The sequence below is a fragment of the Crinia signifera genome, chromosome 4 (genome assembly GCF_055691185.1).
Source record: "Crinia signifera chromosome 4, ASM5569118v1, whole genome shotgun sequence".
Taxonomy (NCBI): domain Eukaryota; kingdom Metazoa; phylum Chordata; class Amphibia; order Anura; family Myobatrachidae; genus Crinia; species Crinia signifera.
Genome location: NC_139220.1, coordinates 22,465,589 through 22,492,839, shown reverse-complemented (window position 1 = coordinate 22,492,839; position 27,251 = coordinate 22,465,589). Strand labels below are relative to the sequence as shown.

At 45.5% G+C, this 27,251-nt stretch overlaps 1 long non-coding RNA gene across 1 annotated transcript; it reads right to left on the bottom strand.

The window, feature by feature from the left end:
• Positions 1-11,609: 11,609 nt before the first annotated feature.
• On the bottom strand, positions 11,610-26,934 carry LOC146072257 (uncharacterized). Its single transcript, XR_014473008.1, has 3 exons — positions 26,858-26,934; positions 22,353-22,501; positions 11,610-11,767 (listed from the first exon to the last, which is right to left on the bottom strand). It is a non-coding gene; the product is annotated as an uncharacterized LOC146072257 (long non-coding RNA).
• Positions 26,935-27,251: the final 317 nt, after the last annotated feature.

Genomic DNA, 27,251 nt, shown 5'->3' with positions numbered 1-27,251 from the left:
TCTGTGTTTTCAGGCTTAACATTTTTCAGGCAAGCTAGCGTACGTTGGTTCATCTAAAAATAACCAATCGGCACTGCATAAGTCATTTCTAAGTATTACTTTGTACTTTTCTTAATAGCTGTTTCATTCGCCATCATTGTTTAATTCAACTGTTTTACTAATGATGTTGTCACCCATGAAAAAGAACAGTTTATTCATATTTACAGGTAATATGTCGTAAAAGGAAGTAATAAATCACTGTTCTGCAGAGAAATATTTGTTCCTTCTTCAGGCACAAGCGTATACAGTAGTTTTATTTCAGTGAGCTAATCTTTTCATGGCAGTAGGAATTTTAATAATAAATTACCAACTGTGACCCATCCTTTGATCCCATCCTACACGACGCAGTATAAATTAGTATTAGCTAACTGAGTACTGAGGTATAACTGGTGGCTGTACAGTGATATTGCACTAGCATGATGGGTGTAGGGTGTTTTTAAGGTCAAGGGCCCTGTTCAGGGCCATCATCAAGGGGGTACTGATGGTACTCCATTTCCAGGCCCAGACAGAAGAGGGGCCCAGATAGAAGGGGGGCGTAGACAGAAGGGGGCCCAGACAGAAGGGGCACCTGGACAGAAGGGAGGCCCAGACAGAGGGGGGACTGGACAGAAGGGGGGCCCCAGACAACGGGTAGGCCTGGACAGAGTCTATCACTTACTTCCGGCGGGGACTGAGGATGGTCGCATGCATGTGGAGCTCCTATCTTCAGCCCCTGGGGAAGTGGCGCTCCAGCATGCAGTAATCGACCGACCCCGCGGTTGAGGCAGCAGGATCCCTGGCCGTGGACCCTGGCGGAAGATGCGGACCCCATCCTGAAGGATTCGCTGACCGAAGACCGTAGGGGGGTAGGAACCCAGCCACGGACCCCAGGGGAAGATGCGCTGAATTGCCCACCGAGTCCCCCGGCCTTGAGTATTCACCAATGGGTGGAGCGAGCATCCCAGCCAGCGGGTCCCAGCCACGAACTCCACAGCAGTGGCCCTTACGGGAAGTACACCCAGGGGAGGTGGTAAGGCTCTTTTCTCGGGGGTGAATGGCAATGGGCCCGCAACCCAGCAAAGGCCTAGCTTCGGCCCCCACCTCTCTTCCCTCACACTGGCTCACCCCTCAACTCCCCGGGACTCAGCCAAATAACAGGCTGACAGTCAATTAACATGCTGACAAGAAAAATGGCCTGCTGCTGCATTGGAAGTAGCTATGATGATGGCTGCGTAGGAGCTGTGCAGCTCAACCAAATATGTCTTCCATCTTATATATATATATCTGCACCATCATTGTTTACTTGTTACCTCTCCTGATGTTTCAGCGACCAAGAGGCGCCACTGATGTCTGTCTAGGTTCTGCGCAGCTCAGCAAATATATGTTCCCTGTGTCTCCCCATGTACGTATCCATCACCCTCCACAGAGTACATATCTGTAGATGTTTTATATATATTCAATATATATATATATATATATATATATATATATATATATATGGAAAAAAGGGTGATTGGAGTGCGCAACCTAATTGTCTCTATGGTCACGTGAATAACATGTACCACCCAGTTTGTCCAATCAGTATTCAGAAGTCCTTTCTGAAGGTATTTTCTGTGTGTCCAATATTGGATTTGTTTGCAGTAATCATGCGATTTTCTTTTTTGAAAAAACTTTTTATTTCGAAAAGCAATCCGACGCGTTTCGTCTTTACGACTTCATCAGGGGTACAACCGATGTATGATTATATAGATAACCATCCATACAGTAGATATTGCCGATTGAAATAGATTTAAATGTATCAATATGGTATTGAAGATATAGCCAACCTTTTATAAAGAGTTGGGTATTCCAATAAAATTGTGGTGGATCTATTTAGGATATTCCCAATTGGAGGGCGATTAATCGGTCACCAGTTTAGATCAATATAATACTGTGGGTGTATCCCACTTTATACGGACTGTTGAATGTTCGTTGGTTTGTGGGTGATAAATCGGTCACCAACTTGGATCAGGAACTCTTCCAAAATGACTACCTCCTCCTCGCTCACTCTGGTGTATACACCAGAGTGAGCGAGGAGGAGGTAGTCATTTTGGAAGAGTTCCTGATCCAAGTTGGTGACCGATTTATCACCCACAAACCAACGAACATTCAACAGTCCGTATAAAGTGGGATACACCCACAGTATTATATTGATCTAAACTGGTGACCGATTAATCGCCCTCCAATTGGGAATATCCTAAATAGATCCACCACAATTTTATTGGAATACCCAACTCTTTATAAAAGGTTGGCTATATCTTCAATACCATATTGATACATTTAAATCTATTTCAATCGGCAATATCTACTGTATGGATGGTTATCTATATAATCATACATCGGTTGTACCCCTGATGAAGTCGTAAAGACGAAACGCGTCGGGTTGCTTTTCGAAATAAAAAGTTTTTTCAAAAAAGAAAATCGCATGATTACTGCAAACAAATCCAATATTGGACACACAGAAAATACCTTCAGAAAGGACTTCTGAATACTGATTGGACAAACTGGGTGGTACATGTTATTCACGTGACCATAGAGACAATTAGGTTGCGCACTCCAATCACCCTTTTTTCCTTGTATTTCTTGTTATTCCTCACTAACAGGAGGAATTTTGGAGGTGCTGCATTAGGATTTAGCGCAATACAGAATCCAAATCCCCAATTGTATATATATATATATATATATATATATATATATATATATATATATATATCCAAGCAACACAAATCTAATTCCTTAAATACACAAGTATACCTGGCCAAATAAAGCTGATTCTGATCAAGAATAAGTTCATATTTTGCTTGAAGCAATGCAGAGATATTGGCCCTTATTCAGATCTGATCGCAGTACAAATTCGTTCTCAAAATGGGCAAAACCATGTGCACTGCAGGTGGGGCAGATGTAACCTGTGCAGAGAGAGTTAGATTTGGGTGCGTTATTTTGTTTCTGTGCAGGGTAAATACTGGCTGCTTTATTTGTACACTGCAATTTAGATTTCAGTTTCAACACAACCCACCGAATGTAACTCTCTCTGCACATGTTACATCTTCCCCACCTGCAGTGTACATGTTTTGCCCATTTGAGAACAAATTTGTACTGCAATCAGATCTGAATAAGGGCCATTGTGCGGCCAGTGCTGTGGATACTGAAGGCCTCACCAGGCATGCTGCAGGTTTTAGAAAGTGGGGGGCTGCTTATTTTGTCAGTCCCAGGCCCCACAATTTCTTCTGCCACCCCTGGCCCAGACAAACCTGCATTTCCAGGCCACTACCAGAAAATACCACATCTCACCCCCCGGGACAGTCTTTTCCCATCCCTGTCCTGTCATCTGTGCACCCCTTCCTTGGAACTACTGTATAAAGTAGCTGTGTATGCACATGTGTGATATTCTGGGTCTAAATCAGGCCCCATATCAGTGGTCCCAAACCTGGGTTACTTGTACCCCTGGGGATATGCTGCAGACCTGTTGGGGGAACTTGAAAAAAATATTGGTAATGAATGATGGAAGAAGTGGAAAAAGTCTCCCGATGACAGAAGTCTCCCATTGCCATGGAGATAAACCACGTTGTGTCACTTCTGGTACCATCTGGTGTCATCAGCGGCTCCTCACGCTTTTTTATGACCAGCAATCCACTGTGAGCTGCCCGCGCTGCCCTCAGACATCAGCATTCATCTGCCACGCGCTGACACGGGTCCGATGAAGCAGCAGCATTAATCCTACAGGCGTTAGCGGGAACCCCCGGAGACGGTACACAAAGGGACCCGATTCCTGACTGCACACTACTCCTCCGATACTCCTTAATCTAAGGACATGCATACTACATACTTCGTAAGTAAAACAAGAGATTTTTTCCCTCAGCACACTGAGTAATGTTAGTAACCAATCTTGAACACTACATGATAATAGAATTCAGAGATATTGGTTACATATACCTGCGCAGGTGTATGACATGCCCCCAAGCTGCGTCAAGGCTTCTCTGTATATTCGGGGTCCCTAGCGCTATATCTAGGTGCAGGGTGCGGCACCCCAAAAACTATCATAAGCTGGGAAGCCCAGTGCGGCATGCCAGTGATATACTAAGGGTGACATTCAATGGGATGAGATTTGTGTTTTTTGGCGATTAGTAAAAAAAATGGCGACATCGCATTTTTCCTTGAAATCACATATTTAATAGGATGCGCTAAGGGACGGATATCGCATATTATGTGCGATAACTCATGCGGACCGAAAGTGTGCGAAAAAAATCGCATTTTTATCGCATCCAGATGTTTTCGTACAGAAAAGTATAGAAATCGCTTATTTAATGGGATGCTTTTTCGCAAATCGCACTTTTAAGGTGTCTAATAATCGCACTTTTTTCAGACCAGGTTCTGTTGGGCGATTTGGCCCAGAACTCACTTTGGTCAAGTGCACAAATGGTTAATTTCAACACAGGTGCACTCAATTTCACTCAGAAACACCCCTACATATACCCCAACATCATTAAGGATACCTGTGAGGGTTTGAGACATGGAGATTTTGCAGAGTGGTTTGGAGTTGCTGATTTGTGATGTGGCCCATTTGGAGGAGCTGCGCAGGAGGGAGGAAGCTGCACACCAGATCCAGGTAGCCCCCCGACTACTGCGTATGTATCGTGCTCGACTGTACCTGGACTCCTTCTCGGATCAACAGGTTGTGGGGATGTTTAGGATGAACCGCAATAACCTGTTGGACTTATATGAGCAGGTGAGAGATGATTTGGACCCTTTCGGGGGAGGCAACTATGCAGTGTCTGGGCTGCAGAAATGAATGTGTACCCTCTACTATTTGGCCACAGGCTCCACTCAGTCTGTGACCTCATGGTCCTTGGGGGTATCACAGCCCACTTTCTCTAAGCATTTTACTCAAGTGTTACTTGCTTTAAAAAAAAGTTGTGCCGGACATACATCAGATTCCCACGTTCTGAGTTGGAGTGGCAGGACCACAAGGTGGTTTTCTATAGACTCTCAGCATTCCCTCATGTGCTGGGAGCTATAGACTGCACACACATTGGGATTAGGGCACCGCACGTGCGGGGATACGTCTATGTCAATCGGCGTGGGAGGCACTCTTTGAACGTTCAGGTGGTATGTGATGCTCCGCGACGTGCATGCCAGGCAGGACCTCAGGGGGTATGAAGCTTTTGAGCTTGACCTCATAGGACGTGTAGTAGACAGTGGTGGGGCTTCCTCCGCCAGTCTTGGTGGCCTCCTCCAACTCCATGGCCATTTTACTTTTGAGCTGTCTCTTGATGTTGTTGAACCTCTTCTTGACATTTCTGAACAGGCGCTTGTGCTGACTTACAGCGTTCACCGCCTGGGTGATGTCCTTCCACATAGCCCTTTTCCACTGTGCAGTGGTCTTGTGGTGACTTTTCCCCAGTAACTGGTCAAACACGGGTATGATAGCCCGGACAAGCGCAGCCTTTTCCTCGTATGAGAATCTGACCTTTCGGCCACTTTTTGTGCGGCCAGCTTCTACCTCCTCCTCCTCATTTTCTACTCCAGCCATGTACCCCTCCTTCTCCATGCCAGTGTCTTCCTCCTCCTCACCTCCATCTTCCTCCACCTCTGACCCTCCTGCAGCTGCTATGGGGTATGGAATAGGTCCTGGGTATAGGATGGGGATGCCAGCGGATCCTCCACTTCCTCCTGCTGGGGCTGGTTCGCCAGGGCCTGGTCTGGCCTTGCTGTGGCCATGCTGCCTGCCACACTGTTGCCACTCCCTGTAATGGAGGACAACCTCAGCAGTCCTCTGCTGCCTCTCCCACTTGGCTGGCTGCTGCCACTTCTCCCTCTGCCACTGTAAGGAGCCATTATCATGGGGCTCCTTGCTGGTTAATCGTAGACCCAATTTAGGGTAACGGTGGTGTGGGGTGCGGTGCTCCTGGACTAGATGGGCTGGGTGGCTTTAGTGCGGCATGCCCTTACATTCTATTAACACTTTTCCCTCACTAACACTATCTCTCTCCTATTTTAATTACATTTCATTTATCTCTCTCTTTATATATAGCTTCGGCTTCTTATCACTAATTATTAACACTTAGTATCTCACTGGCATGCCGCACTGGGCTTCCCAGCTTATGATAGTTTTTGGGGTGCTGCACCCTGCACCTAGATATAGCGCTAGGGACCCCCAATATAAAGAGAAGCCTTGACGCGGCTTGGGGGCATAGCATACACCTGCGCAGGTATATGTAACCAATATCTCTGAATTCTATTATCATGTAGTGTTCAAGATTGGTTACTAACATTACTCAGTGTGCAGGGGGAACGATGTCTTGTTTTACTTACCCAGTATTAACCCCTCCCTCATGCACCTGGGTAATGTTACTGAACTAATTGAGCATCTACCACTATCTGTATGTATACTACATACTGTACTTCCACTCACCTCATAAGTATTGTGGATATTTCAAATTGAGAGAAGGGGGTACTCATAAATGAAAAGCCTAACCAGTGGGTACGGGAGAGAAAAAGGGTTGGGAACCAACCAATACCCCATACCAATTCAATCTGTTATTCCATCTCTGCAGTACAGTAATTCTGCCATCCAATGATTCTGCCATGGCTACGAGGCCACACAACCAGATTTTTCAAGGCCACTTTTAGGGAGTAATTCCTATTTGTTCGGATGGTGTCGAATTCGTCCCTGTTCTGATGGTTGGTGGATTGCGCATGCGATTTTGTGCGCATGTGCAGCTCCACTTTGCGAACGACTGCGGAAATATGCAATGCTGGACCGTTTGCACGTAGCGATGTGAGTTGGGGGAATGGGGCGGCGGACTCGGGTTGAGTACATGGGAACGCCCATCGTTTCTTGGGATTCCCCATGCAAATGCTGTCCCTTCCCATGGGATGTGGGTGGGAGGAGACGTTCCGGGGCAGGCGACTGACATCACATGATCTGGTCTCCACTGACATATTTGCATGCCCTGGAGAAATAATTTCTCCTGCTGCAGTCACATGCGAGGGGGTGTGTCTTTGTGACCATGCGAGGGGATACGGGGGTGGCGATTCGACAATCGGGGGGGGGGGGTGCCCTCTGGGGCTCTGTAAACTGCAAGCTTCACAACTTACCGGTTCAACCAGAATGAGGGCCTTAGTTCCCAATCCGCCCGGTACAGTACATATGAGATTACTCCAATATACATATTTAATCCATATATAATAATATAATACAGAATGAAATTGCAATACTGTATATAAAGTGAACATATATATATAGAGAGAGTTGTAGCTTTTTTTAGAAAAAATTCTTAGGATTTTTTATTATTAATTACTATTATTATTTCTTTATTATTGTTATTGTTATTCTTATTACTATTATTATTATTATGTTAGAAATTTTATTTTATTTAAAAATAACAAAAAACAACACAATAAATGGAAAAACATTTATTCACTGTAAAAAGCTGTACATTATTTTATTATTTTAAATAAATCGTTTTTTTATAGGATGACAGAGTTAAATGAGATTTTCTTAGGGGAAACCTGGGCATTCAGTTAGCATGTGGCTATACATATTTATGTCACTGTATACATTTCTCGCAGGTAATCCCTACAAAGCTGCCAATTGCTTTAAGGTAGAACTAATCTCTAAAAGAGCTTTCAGTCTCCGTTTAACTGTTTCACAAGACTGAGGGGGAGATGTATCAAACTTTGGAAAGAGATAACTAGGTGAGAGATAATGCTGACCTAGATCGGCGACCGTGTGGGATGCCGGCTGAACTTGGAGTTTCTTTTTTAAAGGGGCAATCACTAACAAGGCAAACTATGCATTGTAAGTGATTGCTCCTATAAAAAAAAAGTTCCTTTAAAAAAAGTTCAGGCTGCATCCACCGCAGCCACCAAACTCGGGCGGCATTAGATCCGCCCAAAGTATCAGCCAAGCAGCTCTTGATATTTTACAGACTAAATATCAGTGCTAGATACAGATGTGTCCATGCTCATCGAACCCTCGGGATATGCATAGCGGCATGGTTGGCGCGACTAATGTGCCCGCATCTCTAATGCATGCGTATGCACGCACAAGTCATAGACTTCAGCACTGCGAAGGCCTTCTGAGAATAGTTGAAGCCTGATACACCATGCAGCAAGACATGATATATATGCCTGTGCTGGTTGGTCGGAACTTTATCTCTCTCCAATGCTTAGTACATAGACTCCACAGCCAGGGCCGCCAATAGGGGGGTGCTGTGGGTACAGCTGTGAAGGTAGGGCCCAGGTAGCTCATTTTGCCCAACGAACCCCCACCCCCCGACTACCTCCGCTGCGCTGAGCTCAGTGCGCTGAACAAAGCAGGTACCGGAGCGCAGGCATCTTTAACCCAATTGATATGCTGCACCGGCTTTTGAGCCAATTAGAGCTTGCATACCGGCAGCCAATCAGAGCGGCTGCCGGTACGCAAGCTCTGATTGGCTCACCGGACGGTGGTGCATTTTAATTGGCCACCGGCATCCTGATTTGAAGAAGCCTGCGCTCCGGGACCTCCGGGCTGCAGCTCAGTGGAAGAGGAGATGGGGACAAGGAATCGGATTATGGTAAGTCAAGTGAGGAGGGGGAGGAGGGGGGGGGGGGGGGAAGACTGGAAATTAGTCCCTGTCCACAGCCTGTAACATTTCAGTTTGGAGCTGGCTCACTGGTAGTTAATATTTCTCCACTTTATAACTCTCCCAGGCTTAGTACATCACCCCGTGTGAGCAGCTCTGCATCGTTGCAGACGATGTTGGCGTCATACCAGTATTTGTCAAGCCCCTAACTGACTCCCAGGATTACTCACGCTAATACATCCCGTCACATGCATCCACTAGCAGGAGAACTCATTCGATTTCTTCTGTCTTCGCAAATAAAAGTCAGTCTGAACTGACTTTTATTCACGAGATCTAGGCCAAAGACAGGGCGCGGGCGGCTGGCGTCCTGTGATGACAGGACGCTAGGCCAAAGACAGGGCGGGAGGCAGTCAACAATCGGAACACCAGCGTTTTCATGGTGACGCCCATAAAACGCTGGGAATTTCCATATTCCCTCCCTCCCCACAATGAAACACGTTCTTGTGCATGCGCAGACTGTGTATCTATTATTCCTGAGTCATCATCATAAAGGGGCTGAATTTGCCCCGTTCCAAATGGTGTTGAATCACCCCCTAAAGGTCCATACACACTGGGCGACTATGCCCTGCATGTATGGACAGCGATGATAGCATTCATTGCTGGGGGAAAGCCGCTCAGTGCATACACACTGAGCGGCTTTCCCCTTGCCCGGCACAACGGAGGCGGGAGGACAGCGTTGCATAGCGGAGCGCTATGCAACGCCGTCCTCAAAGCCGCTCATCTGCTGGTATAACCAGCAGACGAGCGGCTTTCCCGGCAATGATGCGGGAGCACGCAGCAGCGCTCACCGCTCATCGCCGGACCATACACACTGGGCGGCTTTGAGCTGAAAGCCGCTCAAACAGGCTGTTTTGAGCGACTTTCGGCTCAAAGTCTCCCAGTATGTATGGGCCTTAAATGTCAAACAGAAATTAAATAAAGTAACGCACAAATACTAAATAAGAATGTGACTACAGTATACAATACAATAATACAATATAACTGGCATTACAGTGTGATGTTAGGAAGACTATTCTCCATTTATGCGCATTTTATATCCTGGCAGAAAAATGCAAACACGCGTAGTTTAGATAAAACTATTCATTCATTCTACTGTACATGGTGTTTGGATTACAGTAACAGAATTGCATTGAGTTACACTAATAGAATTGCGGTGTCTTTTTTCCATGCGCTGCTGTGTATCTATTATCCCTGAGTCACCATGTTTAATCTTTCATTCACAGGTCACATTGCTACTGCGATTTTATTCTCTGTTCCATTTATCTCTTTGAAGCATTCCTGTGAAATACAATGGGCATTTCTCATCTTTCAATCTTTAAAAAAACGGACACGACCTTTTGCGACCTTGCAGATAGCCTTCTTCATGTTACCGTGCAATACCGCATTTACAACAGCTCTTGTGCGTGACACAATCACCCGGAATATCTGCAGATTCCCGGGAACCTGTTCTGAAAGCATTTAGAAAGGACGTCTTCTGAATAGTGAATACAGCGGCATTGGTTATATCTCTCACCGCGTTGCCTTATTTTTCTTTTTCAAATTCTTGCTGTCAAAAATATTTCACAATCTGTTACAGCGGCGATACAAAGAAATGAAAAGGTGAATGGTGCGTGTTAGAAAAGGAAGCAAAGGTTATCTGCAACTAGAGTAGGTTCATTGGGTGCTAAAGAGTAACACAAGACAGGCCATGTTGGAATAAAAACACAATGCAAAATGTGACAATGTGACATCTACTGTGTTATGACACCTGTACAGCTACAATAAAATGTTGTAATTGGATAATTCGTTTTGGAGTTATGCGGCAAAACGTCTGCCTGACAATGGCAATGCATCACCATTGTGCTCTGGAAAATGTGACAGCGAACTCTCCCCTGTGCGTCAGCTGGGTGACCCGGAACATGTGACCTTCAAGGTGGTCTGGAAACTGTGGCAGTTATTTGCAGCCAGGGATTTTTTTTTTATTCGACTCCTAAGGGGATGTAAATTGGTAAAATGTTCCACCCAGTAACCCTTAGCCCTGTTGAAACCGGGCACATCAGCTAGTTATGGTTGTAATTGGATGATTCGTTTGTGAGTTATTTGGCAAACTGCCTGCCATTTGCAATGCATCACCATTGTGCTCTGGAATATGTGACAGTTCGTAGATAAATTTGAATCGAGATCTCATTGGTTGCTATGGGCAGTATCCCCCACTTCTATAAAAATGCACTTAAGTATATATATATAGCTACTCATGGTGCTGTGTACACACTAGGCGATACTGTATGTTGTCCTATGCAGTGTTTGGGACCTTTATCTTGGGCATTTTATCTAGTCACTCTAGTGTGAACCCGCTACTATGCGATCTCATGGGTCATTTACTGGGTCATTTACAGCTTGCATTGGAATGTGGCCATGACCGATATACATGTGATGTATCATTCGGTGTGTATGGGACGGCCAATGTATTGTTACATCGGCCATCGCCTCGGCTGGGTACAGACATTGTTGAGTGTGTGTACCCAGCTTTTGTCCAGGCCTTGGGTCAGACTGAGGAGTAGAAAGTGCTCGTGAAGGCTCATGTTCTAAAGGACATGCATTTACCGACTATCATTTTCTTGCAAGAAATCTCCCAGTGAATAATGGGTTCTGTATTTTTGTGAGCAATTGTGCCTTCAAGCTGTTGTGCCGTATGAAATGAAAAGCCTTAAATCACTGCATAATCCGACTCTTCTTCATCATTTCAGTGGTTTTCTGCATAGCTGCCTCTTAGGAAACTTTTTGGTTAACATCCTAGACGCGACCTTGAAAATCGAAAAACTATATCATAGTCTCCTCTCTCTACCAACGCATGGGGTGTGATTTCACTAAGTCATAACTTGTAATCTATTCCTTAGTCTTTTTTTTTTGTACATATGATAAAGATACAAGTTCCTCTTAAACACAAGACATGAGATGATCAATTCCGTTCTATTTTTCTCTTCTCTGTTGTTTTCTTGTTTATTGCCATGAGATAAATTTTGAATGTCCTCATTATTACCAGCCGGGACGCGAAGACGAGGATTGCATCTTGGCATTTATCAAGCTGTCTGATTCTTCCGCTGAAGAGTAAAGAATGGAAAAACATTTATAATTTAACTTTTTTTCCAACACTTAGTTAATAGAATGTCATGTATTTATATAATCATTTCTCAATGTCTTCCTCAAAGGCTCCTGTCGTATTATTAAATTGTTCTAGACGACATTCGGTTACTTTGTCACTGTACTGTACCTTGGAATTATTTTGTATGTTTGCACGCAAGGACACGATCGCAACTTTTTTATTTTTCAGATTTTAAAATATTTTTTTGACTTGGAAATGAAAGAAAATAATCAGAATCTGGACAAGAAAATATGCATTGTGCGGTCGGTTGATATTGAAGAGTAATCATTTTTAAAGACAACAAGTTTTAAGGTACTTATATGTTACTTGGGCGCCCGTTACGTAGTTTGCATAGTGGTGTATTGAGAAGACCAATGTATGACTATGCTGGCTACGTAAACTACGTAAATTACTAAATTATGTAACTGGAGCCCAGCTAACACATAAAGGATCATATGCCCACTATCCACGTCATAACCCCAGTGTCCACGTGGGCGTGGAGTTAATTTTAGAAAGTGCGGTGAGCGCAGTGAGCCACCGAGCCCGAAGCGTGGTGAGCACAGCAATCCCCGCCCGACGCCCAAGATTAGCCGACCGCCCGGGAATGGCTACGGTGATAACGTAGCCAAAGCTACATTGTCAGCGTAGCGTAGCTGGGCGCCCGCTAACATATAAGTACCAGTTTTAAAATTAGGTTTTTAGAATATATTTGGTTCATGGGAGGAAACTGGAGTGTCCGGAGGAAACTCACGCAAGCACGGGAAGAATATACTGTACAAACTCTGCACAGTTAGCACCATGGCGGGAATGGAACCAGGGCCGGATTAACAATGGGCCTGATGGAGCTACAGCTCCAGGCCCACTCTACAAATAGGCCCATTTTGTAGCTGAGGGCCAGGGCTTTCCAACGAGCCCAGCCCCATGTCGCTAGCCCCCCGGGAACCAGAGATACCATCAGGCAAACCTGGAATGTTGTCCAGTTCCCACTCTGGCATCACAGAAGGTCGAGGTTGATCTCAGTCGAACCCAAATCGCTGGGCCTTCAATCTGATACCTGGTCCATATGGGTACATTGGTTCTAGAGATATTGTGGGCAAACCAATTTTTTTTTTCATTTCTGAAATGTAATTTCATGGCTGTTCAGATTTCTCTGGAACCAAACGGCCCAGTTTCACGGGACCAAAATCATTCGAAGCCTACATGTAAATGGGTCAGTTGGTTCCAAAAATATAGCTGTTTGTTTAAAGGGGGGTGGCGGTGGTTTTCTCTCCCCCTCACACCAGAAAATGTAGGGATTAGGCTCATGTAAAAGGGGCCAGTCCGAGAATGTCCCAGCATGATCCTGGGACCATATTCCCGGGTAAGTCCCTGCATTTTCTGGTGTGAAAGGGGTGTTATTTCAAATAGCCGGGACATGCAGTGCTCTGAATACAGCCGGGCAGCCCCCTGCTCTCTGCCCGGTGGTCAATCAGTGCCAGATTAAGCCTTCGGGGGACCCGGGGCACTTTAGACAGGGGGATCCCCTTGCACTTTCCATTACTGGCCACAAACTGCATGAGAGAATATTATACTGTCAAAACACAGAGTAAAGACAGTATAAACTTGGTCAATGGGTAACTGCTTACTCTGTAGGACTGGAGGAGATCTCACAGTGTCAGTGCTGCCTCTGATTAAAAACCCTCCCATGACTTGGTTGATGCTGCACCTCCATAGGCCTGATAAGCATGTAATGAGCTCCACCACTCAGAGCTCAGCATAAACCTCTCAGCCTCTGCCCTTTTGTGCAAAGTGTCATGGGGCTTAGTCAACTCCCAGTAATGCACTGCACACTTGTGCAATCAGTGTGCCTCAGCTCCCGATGCTCAGCACCATTAATTATTGTCAAATTGTCAGATAGATGAAGCTGCAGCACTACCCCACTCCCATGCACAAAACCTTTAGCAAAAAAAATTATAATAATAATGTTTTTGTTAAAAATACAAGCCAACCACAGGGGGCCCCTAGCTAGAGGGTGCCCATGGGTACTGACCCTTTTTGCCCCTGCTTTAATCTGGCCCTGCTGTCAATGGCTGTCATTTCTGCCCGGCGGTGGCTGTCCCCCAGTTACCACGAGCATGTATTCCCCCTTGGCAATGAGCATGTAATCCCACATGGCAACGAGCATGGAACCCCTGGCAATGAGCATCGAACCCCTGGCAATGAACATGGAACCCCTGGCAATGAACATGTAGGTAAGCAACACTTATGTAGCATCATTTTTAATAGGCATTATGGTGTTTGGCATAATACGTAATGGACATTATGGCGTGTGGCTTAACATGTAATAGGCATTATGGTGTAAATTTTTAATGCGCGCATTGGCATGCAATGTCCCTATTTATGAAGCATATTGTGCATTTTTGCTCAATCTGTTTGGTATAGTGCAGGCATGTCCAAACTATGGCCCTCCAGCTGTTGTGAAACTACAAGTCCCACCATGCATTGCCACAGTTTTGCTATTAGGGAATGCTAAAACTATGTCAAGGCATGCTGGGATGTGTAGTTTCACAACAGCAGGAGGGCCACTGTTTGGACATGCCTGTTATAGTGTGCATTTTGGCTCAATCCATGTGGCAAAATGTGAATTTTGCCTTAATCTGTGTGGCATAACGTGAATTTTGACTCAATCTGTGTGCCATAGTGTGAATTTTGGCTCAATTGGTGTGAATTTTGGCTCATTCCATATGCCATAATGTGTAAGAGTCGAATACAGTATAAGGGGGTTACTATTGTGTTGCATGATTTGTATAAGGGGTATATGGTGTGGTAAACGAAGGTGACCACATAAAAGGTGCTGAAATGTTGTCTACCAAGTTTCAGCTTCCAGTATTTTTTTTTATGACTGGAGTGCCGCCTCACCCCGCAAGTATCTTAGGACATCGGCATCCTGCGGGTGCTCCTTTGGAGGGCACCCGCCAATATATCTCCCTGCATTTTTCCTATGCCAGCCCCCTGCCTTTTCCAGGCATATATAATTAGTTGAAAGCATTTACATAAATACAGACACACCCATGAGCAGACCACCCAACCAGAACACTGGTCACGTCCCCCACACTATTAGGTGCTGGCCACAACCCCTATTATTGTGCATAATAGGCCCTTAATCATTTTCAGCTCCAGGCCCATTTAGACCTTAATCTGGCTCTAAATGGAACCCATGGCCTTGGTGCTGTGAGGCTGTAATGCTAACCATTACACCATCCATATGGGCAGTACATTACAGTAGTACAGTAGTACACCATCCATATGGGTAGTATGTTACAGTAGTACAGTAGTACACCATCCATATGGGCAGTACGTTACAGTAGTACAGTACACCATCCATATGGGCAGTACGTTACAGTAGTAAAGTACACCATCCATATGGGCAGTACGTTACAGTAGCACAGTACACCATCCATATGGGCAAAAAAGTCGACATTCAAATAGGTCGACACAAGCATTACGTCAACTTGGGAAGGTCAACAGTCAAAAGGTCAACATGGGGTTTTTAACTGTTTTTTTACCCCAATGTCGACACAGTCGACATGGAAACAGGTTAAAGTGCACTGCGTCTCCTCGCATGGCTCGCTGCGCTCACCATGCTTCGGGCACACTATTGTGTTCTCCCACCACTCCCTAGTGGATGGTAGGGCATGAAATACCACCTGTCAGCACATGTCGGCTTAAAAAAAAAAGTGAAAAACCCCATGTCGACCTTCCCCATGTGGACCTCATGCTTGTGTCTACCTAGTTGAATGTCGGCCTTTTTGCATGTCGACCTTTTTGTTTGTCGACCTAATGGTGTTGACCTTTTTGTTGTCTACCTATTGTCCGGATACCAACACTGTTAACAGCATAGCTTACTTAACAGTAGGTGCTAGTGTTTCACCTGGTATGGCCAATCCTCCCTGAGTAAGTAAGTTGTCTTTAATTACATAAGATCTATTTATGAGTATTGATATGGGGGTGATTTTTTAATTTTTGGCCTTTTGTGTGTATTGGATTACGTTAACATATGTACGTTTTACACATGTATACAAACAATTACAACATTATTTCCCCCTCAATGTGTTTGAAGCATTTGTACAGTATAACAGGTTTGTGATGTCATACCGTAGCATGCGCTTGTATAAACCAATAGAAAGACAATAGGCAGTGTCTTATGATTTCCATTGGACACTTATTTTACAGTTGTGTTCCGCTACATTGTTGTTGCAGTGTACATTTAGATGACTGGATGCAACAGGCAGGGCCGAAACTAGGGTTTCTGGTGCCCGGGGCAAGACGTTCATTTAGTGCCCCCCCCCCAAAAAAAAAAAAAATTATATATATATATTTATGTGCTTACAGACAACAGAAGGGTGATATTAAGCCAACAAACAAGACAATATATAATATATTATTATATATACACTGTATTCTGAAATGAAATATATATTTATAAATTATCCCTCAACTGGTCCACTTGCATCAAGATACATATATACTAGAAACTATATGAACCGTAAAACAGGGATAGTGCGCGCCGAAGGCGCGCGCTAAAAATTTAGGGCATGTTTTTTTGGGGGGGGGGGGAGAAGTGGTGTGGTCACATAGTAGTATCAATTCACATTATAGCACACACCGTAATGCCCAGTACACATTACAGCACACACCGTTATGCCCAGTACACATTCCAGCACACACCGTAATGCCCAGAGCACATTACACCACAAACCGTAATGCCCAGTACACATTATAGCACACACCGTTATGCCCCCCCAGTACACATTATAAGCATGCGACCATTGCATAATAGACTGACAGGTAATCCTATAGCAGCTGGTGGTACCCTGCTGGGACTTGTAGTGCCACCAAAGCATAATAGGCTACAGGTACTTACATTGCAGCTTGGGATGCTCTGCTGGGAGTTGTGGTGTCCCAAGGACTGAAAAAAGTGCATGCTGCGACTTGTTGTGCCACAGCTGCATAATATGCACGGGGGGGGGGGGTGTTTGTCCGCAGCATTGTTATCACTTAAGCAGAAGAGGTGGCGGGGGGATGACAATTGAAGCTGCACACTGCTGCAGCAGCATGGAGGGGGGAGATATAGCGGAGCTGATGAGTAATAAGCAGCGTGGAGGATGACAAAGGTTTTAAAGCAGCCAGCAGCCACAACACAGTAAGCAGCTTGGTCTGACTTCTTACCACTGCCGCTTGCCGCCCGCTGCTCCTCCACGCGCCGCTGTTGCTCCCGCTCTCTGTCCAGTGCGTCATCAGCGTAACCACAGAGCCCCGCGACAGACTGAATTTATTAGGAGAGCGACGTGATGACGTCGCGCTTGCAGGACCTGACACCGGCACTTTATTACATGCAGTCCCCGAAACCTGGGTGTCTCCCGGACCTGACAGCGCCCCCCCCCTCCAGCGCCCGGTGCGCGTGACCCCCCAGCCCCCCCCTAGTTACGGCCCTGCAACAGGTCAGAATATCAACAGCGGCATCCTGAAGGAGGGAATGCTGACAGTGGTTAGATGAGAAACACCCCCCCCAAACCCTCTCTTCCTGCAGCCTGACCCTTACTCTCCCTGCTAGTGCCCCCCGCACCCCACGACCTAAACTAACTCCCCCGCCTGCAGCCTAAACCTAACCATTCCTTCTCAGTGCCCAACCCTAATCCCCACTCCACTCAGCCTAACCCCAACCTTTCCCTCCCCGCAACTTAACCCTAAGTCCCCCCACTAGTGCCTAAATTTAACTGCCCCATCAATGGTCTGACCATAACCCAACACAAGTGGCACAATCAATGGCACTGCCGCCCAAGCGGTGGCTTGGGGGATCAAGTACTGTGGGGGCACATTGTCTCTGCAGATTCCAATTGGTCTGGCCGTCCTTATGGAATCTGCTGAAAATGTTTATCCTAACATGGCTGCCACTTTGGAGGAGACAGATGCTAGAGGTCCTACTGGACAGATGGATACATGCTAGAGGTCCTACTCTGTAGCTCATACCGCTACCCGGAAGTTATAGATTCCAGGTAGCGATACATACTGTATACATATATTGCCTCTGGAATATATATATATATATATTTTGCCACTGGCAACAAGCATGTACGCCACTGGTAATGGACATGCAACTCCCTGGCAACGAGCATGTAACCCACTGATAAAAAGCAAAAAAAACCCGCTGGCAATGAATAAAAAACTCCTGCAAATGAGCATAAAACTGCTGGTTACGATCATGCAGCCTGTGGCAACAGGGCCGTCTTTTCGTATGGGCTTAATGGGCACTTGCTCAGGGGCCCACGTGTATAAGGGCCCTATGCTGATAGCTGAGGATCCCCTTTGTAAGGGATTCTTTGGCAGAGTGGAGGAACTTGGAAGGAGTGCAGGATAAGTGGGAAAAATTAAAAAGTGCAATTCTAAAAGCAACAGAACTTTGTGTCAAAAGAGTTAGGAAAAACACACGAAAAAGGAAGCCATTGTGGTTTGCAAAAGAAGTAGCAAGTATTGTGAAAGCAAAAAAGTTGGCCTTTAAGAAATTTAAGAAGACGCAGAAGAATGAGGACAAAGAGGTGTATCTTGTTAGACAGAAGGAGGCTAAGAAGGTAATCAGATGTGCAAAAGCACAGGCTGAAGAGAAAATGGCCCAATCAGTGGGTAAAGGGGGGAAAACTTTTTTTAGGTATATAAGTGAAAGGAGAAAAACAAAAAGTGGAATAATAAGACTAAAGACAAAGAGTGGAAGTTTTCTTGAGGGGGACAATGTAATAGCAGATAATATTAATAATTATTTCTGCTCAGTATTCACTGCTGAAAGAGAGGGGAAGGGGCCACAATTAAGTTGCAAGTATAGTCAGAAAACTGAGGGAGAAACAAGTACATTTACAGAGGAGAAAGTCCTCACAGAACTCTCAAAACTGAAAGTGGATAAATCAATGGGGCCGGATGGGATACATCCAAGGATACTAAAAGAGCTCAAAGGGGAGCTGGTAAAACCAATAACAGAATTATTCAACCAGTCACTAGCTACTGGAGTAATCCCAGAGGACTGGAAAACAGCGAATGTAGTCCCACTGCACAAAAGTGGAAGCAAAGAAGAGGTAAGCAACTATCGACCAGTGAGCCTTACATCAGTAGTAGGGAAATTGATGGAAACACTCTTAAAAGAAAGAGTTGTAGAATATCTCAAAACCAGCAATTTACAGGATCCAAAACAGCATGGGTTTACTGGGGGAAGATCATGTCAAACAAATCTTATTGACTTTTTTGACTGGGTGACTAAAGTAATAGATCAAGGTGGGGCTGTAGATGTAGCTTATCTAGACTTTAGTAAGGCTTTTGACACTGTCCCACATCGCAGACTGTTAAATAAACTTGAAAGTTTGGGATTGGATTCTAAGATAGTTGAATGGATAAGAGCATGGTTGCAGGACAGAAAACAGAGAGTTGTAGTAAACGGAGTACAGTCAAAGGAGGGAAAGGTTACAAGTGGAGTACCCCAGGGATCTGTACTTGGACCAGTGCTTTTTAATATCTTTATTGGTGATATTGCAAATGGAATTGAGGGTAAAATGTGCCTTTTTGCAGATGACACAAAGGTATGCAACAGGGTAGACACACCAGGAGGGGTAAAACAAATGATTGATGATCTAGGTAGATTAGAGGAATGGTCAAGAGCATGGCAACTACAGTTTAATGCCAAAAAATGCAAAATCATGCACTAAATATAGTATAAATGGCACTATAATGGAAACTACTGAGGAAGAGAGGGATCTAGGTGTCACTATTTCAGGGGACTTAAAGGCAGGTAGGCAATGTAACAAAGCAATGAAGAAGGCAAGTCAGATGCTTGGTTGCATAGGGAGAGGTATCAGCAGTAGAAAGAAAGAAGTAATAATGCCACTGTATAGGTCATTGGTACGACCTCATCTAGAGTATTGTGTTCAGTTCTGGAGGCCATATCTCCAGAAGGATATAAATACATTAGAGACTGTACAAAGAAGGGCAACTAAAATGGTGCATGGCCTACATCACAAAACGTACCAGGAAAGACTAAAATATCTTAATATGTATACTTTAGAGCAAAGAAGGGAAAGGGGGGACATGATAGAAACTTTCAAATATATCAAGGGTTTTAACAAGGTACAGGTGGGAGACATTCTTCACAGGAAGAGGAGCAGCAGAACACGAGGACATGCACTGAAACTAGAGGGAGGAAGATTCAGGGGAAATTTGAGGAAGAATTACTTCACAGAAAGAGTAGTAGATAAGTGGAATAGCCTCCCATCAGAGGTGGTAGAGGCAAATACAGTAGTACAATTTAAACATGCTTGGGATAGGCATATTGATATACTTACAAAAAAATAAGGATCAAAAATGGTTTGAGGTAACATGTTTAAAAAAGGGGCAGACTAGATGGGCCAAGTGGTTCTTATCTGCCGTCAAATTCTATGTTTCTATGTTTCTATGTTTTTCCAGGGATACCAGAATTTTAAAATAGGCCATGGGGAACTGGAGATATCCAACTTCAAAGCAGCAGTCCACATCCGACCTGTTAATTGCAATTTCCAGTCATATTTCTCAAATTCTCTCTGATTTATAGTTTTTATGAGAGTATATTCCAAAAGCTGGGACTCTCCCCTTTCTGCCGACACTAGCGGCTTGTCTCTATCATGCCCAGAACCAGAGATATCAGCCTTCCAGCAGCCGGTCCCTGCTCCAGCTCCAAACGTTTGGTGTACAGTTTTATATTTTTGTCAATGGATTGCTCTGGTTCCTGATCTCTGATCCCCAAGTCCCCAGCACCTCCTGAAAGTTGGGACTCTAGGTTTTTATACTATTGAAGGCTAAGAAATCTATTTCCAGATAATGGAGATATCTGCAGTCAAACAAGCTGCACTTCCACTGGAAATGACGAATATTGAGCCCACTCCATTATCCAACCGTCCCCTGTGTATAAAACACCCCCTACCTCCCTGGAAGTCATTTACAAGGGACCCTTCGCTCAGCTCAGTGCCCCCTTCCACACGTTAGTGTTCTCCCTCCCACCATCTGTGCAGTAAAGGAGTAATTAGCAGAAGTTACTGCTCCAGGTCCTACATGTTGAGTGGAAGATAGAGCACCCCCTGCCACCCATGGGACATCAAAGCTGCTGCTGATAGCACCCCCCACCCCTAGGAGGGGAGAATGGGTAAGGGCCCCAGGGCATTGCTTTGCCCAGGGGCCCACACTGCTGTTAAGATGCCCCTGCGTGGCAATGAGCATGAAACCCACTGATAAGAAGCAAAAAACAAACTGGCAATAAATAAGAAACCCATGGAAATGAGCATACAAACCCTGGCTACGATCATGTAGCCCCTGGCAATGAGCATGAAATCCCTAGCAACAAGCATGTAACACTGGCAATGAGCATGAAACCCCAGAAAACAAGCAATTAATTCCTGTCAGTGATCATGAAACTCCTGACAATGGGCATTTAGGTACAAAAATTGTAATAAATATATGGGGGGGGTACCAGAATTTCTCTGGGGAAAGGGGGCCGGGCGCAAAATTTATAGTTACACTACTGCTCCCCAGTCCCCACACATACTCACCAATCCGGCTTCTGTATCCTTATCCTTTTAGGGTTTCGGCACCTGTCTTCTGAAGGCAGTCGGGATGTCAGAGTCAGTATATTAAACACCGGCATCCTGACCGCTGGGATGCTGACTGCATTGCGTTGTTGCATAAAACAGCTCACTGTTCACTTTAATAACATAGTAGTGATGTGAATGGGTATTAAGAGCATGTGCACCCATTCACTTCAATGGCATATCGGAAGCATGCAAATGCCCACCCCACACTATGCCACAACATCCTTGCCGCAATGCAGGTTCATTGCAACAAGGATGTCTGAGGACACATCTGTACATCGGATTCTATAAGAAATAGGTATTCCAACATGGTTTAAGACATAATATCTACCATGGACATTGCTTTACGAGTGGGTTGCAATAGCAGGTTGCAATACTGCTCTCTCAGAAGTTGTATATAGTGTATAAGAGGCAGTGGTGGCCCACCGATGCCGGCACCCCCCTCCGATGCCACCGATGCTAGTTCACCACTGCTGCCGGTCCCCCCACTGGTCCCCGGCACAGTCGCAGGATTGGCACAGCAGCAGCCCATAGCAGGTAAATCCCATTCCCAGCACTTGTACACTGCAGATGATAAGCATCGGGACTGGAGCAGGCGCAGTATGAGCCGCTGTACTAAGTACATACCCCACATTATATCTGCTGCAGACAAAGCAGCCGATAGAGCCATTTTGGAGGGAGGGAACACCTCCCAATGATACTGCCGTGGTGACTGGCTGGTAGGACTTATAGGAAGTCAGTGCCAACACACTGAAGTCAGTGCAGTCTCACAGACTGCATCTGGCTTCAGTTATTCAGAGCATAGTGGCGGATTTTACCTGGAGTGGGGGGGGGGGGGGGGGCTACAGTCCTGCAGACCATAGGTAAACACCGCCACTGATAAGAGGCCTTCACTTTTCAAACCCTTACCGTGACTACTGGATAACATTTCCCAGGACGTGCCATCGAGGGTGTGAAATTCGACACTATATATGATTGCCATTGCCTGTATTGTGTCTTCACCAATGTCCTCTGGAAACCGACGATGAAACATACATTATTGTTATCGTTAAATCCAGCTAAGAAAGGGTTACAGAAAATGTTTCTCTCAGTTTATGACAGTGCCTTATTACATTGTTTATGATGCTAATAGTTTACAAATTTCTGTGCCTCTCTGCAAATGTTTTATGGACACAATCAATAAACGCCTGTAGAGTTTATCGGCTTCCCATTATATTTTACTGCACTCTAATGCTGCATGATAAAAACCGGCCGCAGAAGCCAAATGGGAACAAGTGATCTGAAACAAAAACTACATTGGGAAATCCATACAGTTTAGTAAGTTAGCTCTGTCATTTTCAAGCATTATTATACATCTATTAATTCCGTCATCTGCCTAAACTCAGTCATCAGCTATATTCCCTGATCGCATAGCCCTGGTTGCTAGCAAGTTCGCAAAATATAGAATGAGCAAGCAATTACTCATTTGTACACTGACTTTGAAGAATCACTTTAAAAAGATAAAACTTGATATGGGGTTGGCGTGTATCATGCCTTGGAGCAGTGGCGCCGACAGGTCGGCCAGGACCAGTCAAAATTGAGTGGGTGGGGCCTCCTGACGGGAGCGGGGCCTCTGGAAGGGGTGTGGCCACACCCCTGTGATAAAAATAAACGAGAGGGAGAAAGATGACAAGCTACCGCTGCTGCTGCCTCTCTTTCCAGCTCTGCAAATGGCGCTGAGCAGCATGAGTTAAGGGAGAGAGGCTGTGCTGCGGAGGCGGCTTTAGCAGACCTTGGTCTGGGTAAAAAAGTACTCGCTCCCACGACGCCACTGCTTTGGAGAGAGATAAAATTTAGTAGTTGCCAAAATAAACCAATCATTTCAAAGACTGTGGTAAATCCTACTAGATTGTAAGCTCCTCCGAGTAGGGCCCTCTTCCCTCCTGTTGTCAAAGCCCACTTCTCTTCACATCTCACTCACAGCTCTCCTTTACTCCAACACTCAGTGACCATCTTCGTCTGCATACTCCTCTCCATCATTGGCCTCAAGCCTCTAGTTGTATGTTGATTGAGTCCTCACTACTTGTACCCAAGCTGTAATGTGTATTGATCTGTGGCGCTCTTTATTTGTACTGTATTTTTGTTATTTATTCAATGTTATGCCAAGTTTTGTTTCCCTGTATTGTTCCTTTGTACGGCGCTGCGAAACACTTGTGGCGCCTTATAAATAAAATTATAATAATAATAATAATAATAATAATCATGCTTACCTAGTTTCCAGTGCTTCTCTCTAGGAGAAGCCCGTAAAGAAAACACTGATCTGCATTCTGGGGGATGGGGCGGATTAAGTCCCGTCCCCGTTTCAGTCATATACCGCCATTCGGAGAATGTTGCAGGTAAGTAAAAAAATATAACAATATTTAATGTGTTGCTATGGGGTCATTCAAGTCTAGTCACTGAGTGTTTCATGGACAAGCTAGCTGATCACTGTGTAAAATAAAAATACAATAAAAAAAAATGAAAAAAAAAAATCATACAACCCCAGGGTCCGGTGATCGGTGCTCCAGGGAGGTCTGTGGGGCTACCTGCTGTCCTCGTGACCCCAGGTGCAGTAAAGGGATGCTGCAAAGTAGCAGCTCACTTTACAGCACTGGAGGTTACAGTAGTAGGAAGCCTCAAAGACGGCAGCGCTGCAGGAGTCTATGCCCGATAGTATGATCAATGGTGGTGGGAAGGTTTGCGGTGCGTTAGGTTATCATAATGGCGAGAAGGTGGCGGTGGCAACAGTAGCGGTGATGTCGAAGGTGACACAGGATCAGGGTATTTTATTCTGAATAATACCCCAATATTTCTATGTAGACCCATCGCAAGAGCTTTATCGCAAGCTCTGCCCTGCATCTGATAATTGATATGTCCGTGCGATATAGTCAATTATCGCATTGTGAGTTGGGCCGATATTATCATAGCATATCTGAATCCTCAGATACGGATGTTGACAAATCGGCCCCTAAATAACACAGATTAAACAAATGAATTGGAACTAACAGGATAACAGGTTCTCAAAATTTGCGCACCATTAAAATTAAAATGTAACAACGAACTTTGTCTGTTGTTCCTGCCTTAATTTGAAATGTTCTAATTAGGGACAATATCTAAATAAAATGAAATGAGGGAAAAAACACTTGCGTAGCAGTGTAAAAAAAAATAATATATTTTATTTCCCTCGTTTAGCTACAGCAAACAATGAGTATTATATTAAATGCTCTGATCTCTTTTGCCAACAGTGAATCTTAATTTCTTTCCCGACAATAGGCTTCTTTAACCGCAATGCCGCTAATAAACCAAGCGGTTATTTAAATTTGGAAATATTGAAATACTTTCTTTCCCTTCTGCCTCTAGCAGCTGCGTTTCCCAGCAGAATAGGCTGTTAATATCACAATGTATAATTCTAATTTGCATGTGTTCACTGGTCTAGATCCACTGTGATCAGAAAAAATACCTGAGTTGAAAGCCCTGGCGAGCTGCTTCGGGTACGGCATTGCATATATTTTGCAATGAATTTCAAGACAGTGTGAATATTTTCAGGTTGACTGCAGCTTTCGGTCACCTGGTCCGTATTTGCTTCAGTCGCAAAGGTTAGGGGAGTTTTTAAATTCAGGCAGCCATTGTGACAATTTTTTTTTAAAGTACTGTGCAGCCTTTTATTCTCTACACCAGGGGTCAGGGAACTTTTTTCCCCTTTTACCCCAAAATATATTTAGATTTGCTGACGTTACCCTCTTGATCTGAAATGAAGGATGATATTGGGCCTTATTCTGATCGGTGCGGATATTCCCGCATGCGGACGGACCGCCGATGTTGATCGTCTGCGCATGTGCAGAGGTCACTCTGCGCATGTGCAGGCGATTTCGCCGCACGGATTCTTTATACGCTGCACAGGGGGCGTAGAGGGGCGTGAGGGGCTACTTAGCCTTATTACCCTATGCATACGCCCCGCGTTTCATGGGCGTTCCCATGCAAACGCGGGGCGTATGCATGGTAATGAGGCCGTGACGCGTGGGTACGGGGCGGGCATCTGACATCGCCGGATGTCAGCTGCCCGCCCCCATACATGATTTCACACGGACAAGTGTCCGTGTGGTCTTGTGTTGCGGGACCTGGTGGAGCGTGCGGCCTTGCATTAGATGTTCGGCGACCATCGAATGCAGGGCTGCTCCCAAGACGGAGGAGGCGTATCCCCATCCAATTTCATGCGGATCGCCACATATCCGCGTACGGACGGCAGGTGGCGATCCGTATGGAAGGCGGGGATTCGCCTGCACGGTTGCGGCCGCATATTCTGATCGGGCCGCACCGATCAGAATAAGGCCCATAGTGACAGTCTGTTTTTCCCTAGACTAGAGATGAGTGTACCATGACAGGGGCCTATAACAGGCAAAGAGACTTGGCGCTGCAGCGAAAGGAAAGACTGCGCGCTGCCGAGATGACGCAACAACTAGTCGAGTCTCTACTGGGGAAGTGGCCGGACTTGAAGGTGGGGCCCGGGGCATTAAGCAGGAAAGCGTGTTATCCACAAGGGCCTGACACTCTGCACTGCGTCAGGTCCTTGTACACTACAGTACTGTAACACACACAGCCCGCACTGCACTGCGTCAGGACCTTGTACACTACAGTACTGTAACACACACAGCCCGCACTGCACTGCGTCAGGTCCTTGTACACTACAGTACTGTAACACACACAGCCCACACTGCACTGCATCAGGACCTTGTACACTACAGTACTGTAACACACACAGCCCGCACTGCACTGCGTCAGGTCCTTGTACACTACAGTACTGTAATACACACAGCCCGCACTGCACTGCGTCAGGTCCCTGTACACTACAGTACTGTAACACACACAGCCCACACTGCACTGCGTCAGGACCTTGTACACTACAGTACTGTAACACACACAGCCCACACTGCACTGCGTCAGGACCTTGTACACTACAGTACTGTAACACACACAGCCCACACTGCACTGCATCAGGTCCCTGTACACTAAAGTACTGTAACGCACACAGCCCACACTGCACTGCATCAGGTCCTTGTACACTACACTACTGTAACACACACAGCCCGCACTGCACTGCGTCAGGTCCTTGTACACTACAGTACTGTAACACACACAGCCGGGCATGCATATAAAATCTATATATAGATTCTATATGCAAAGAAATTAACTTCCTGGGGGACAGTTTGATTGACAGGACAGAAAGCTGGCGTTTATGAGTGTCACCCAGCCATTCACTGGGAGTGTCAGGGAAAAAGCAGGTGTGCCCAGGTGTTTTCTAGAAGGATGTGTGACATTAGCTCTGGCCTTGTGAGAGGGGTGTTGTGGGTGGTGCAGTGTGGTGCCTGCTGCCGTGCAGGTGTATCCCGACCACTTACCTGGCACGCCGCACCCTCTCACCTTCAGGCCATGATGTACCATGGTCCTGGGGAAACGCCGGCACCCAGACACAATGACCTAGGAGGAAGGAGAACAGGTGAGTGCTGCTCCTCCTGGATGAAACATCATCATCGGAGTGTCACATATTGGCACTTGCGGTCCTAGGTGAAGACTTGACCTTCCACGGAGACGCAAGGTCCACGTACGCCCTTAAGAAAGAAGGAAGGGAGATAGGCAGAGAGGGACACACAGAGGTACAAGATGACACTCACCACCCTCAATCTTGTACTGCACCCCTCACAGGTCCCTGTAAGGAGACAAAAACACCAGACACGTTCAGAGCCTAACACAACCTAAACATGGCATGACTACTTTAACTACAAAACAAAGCCC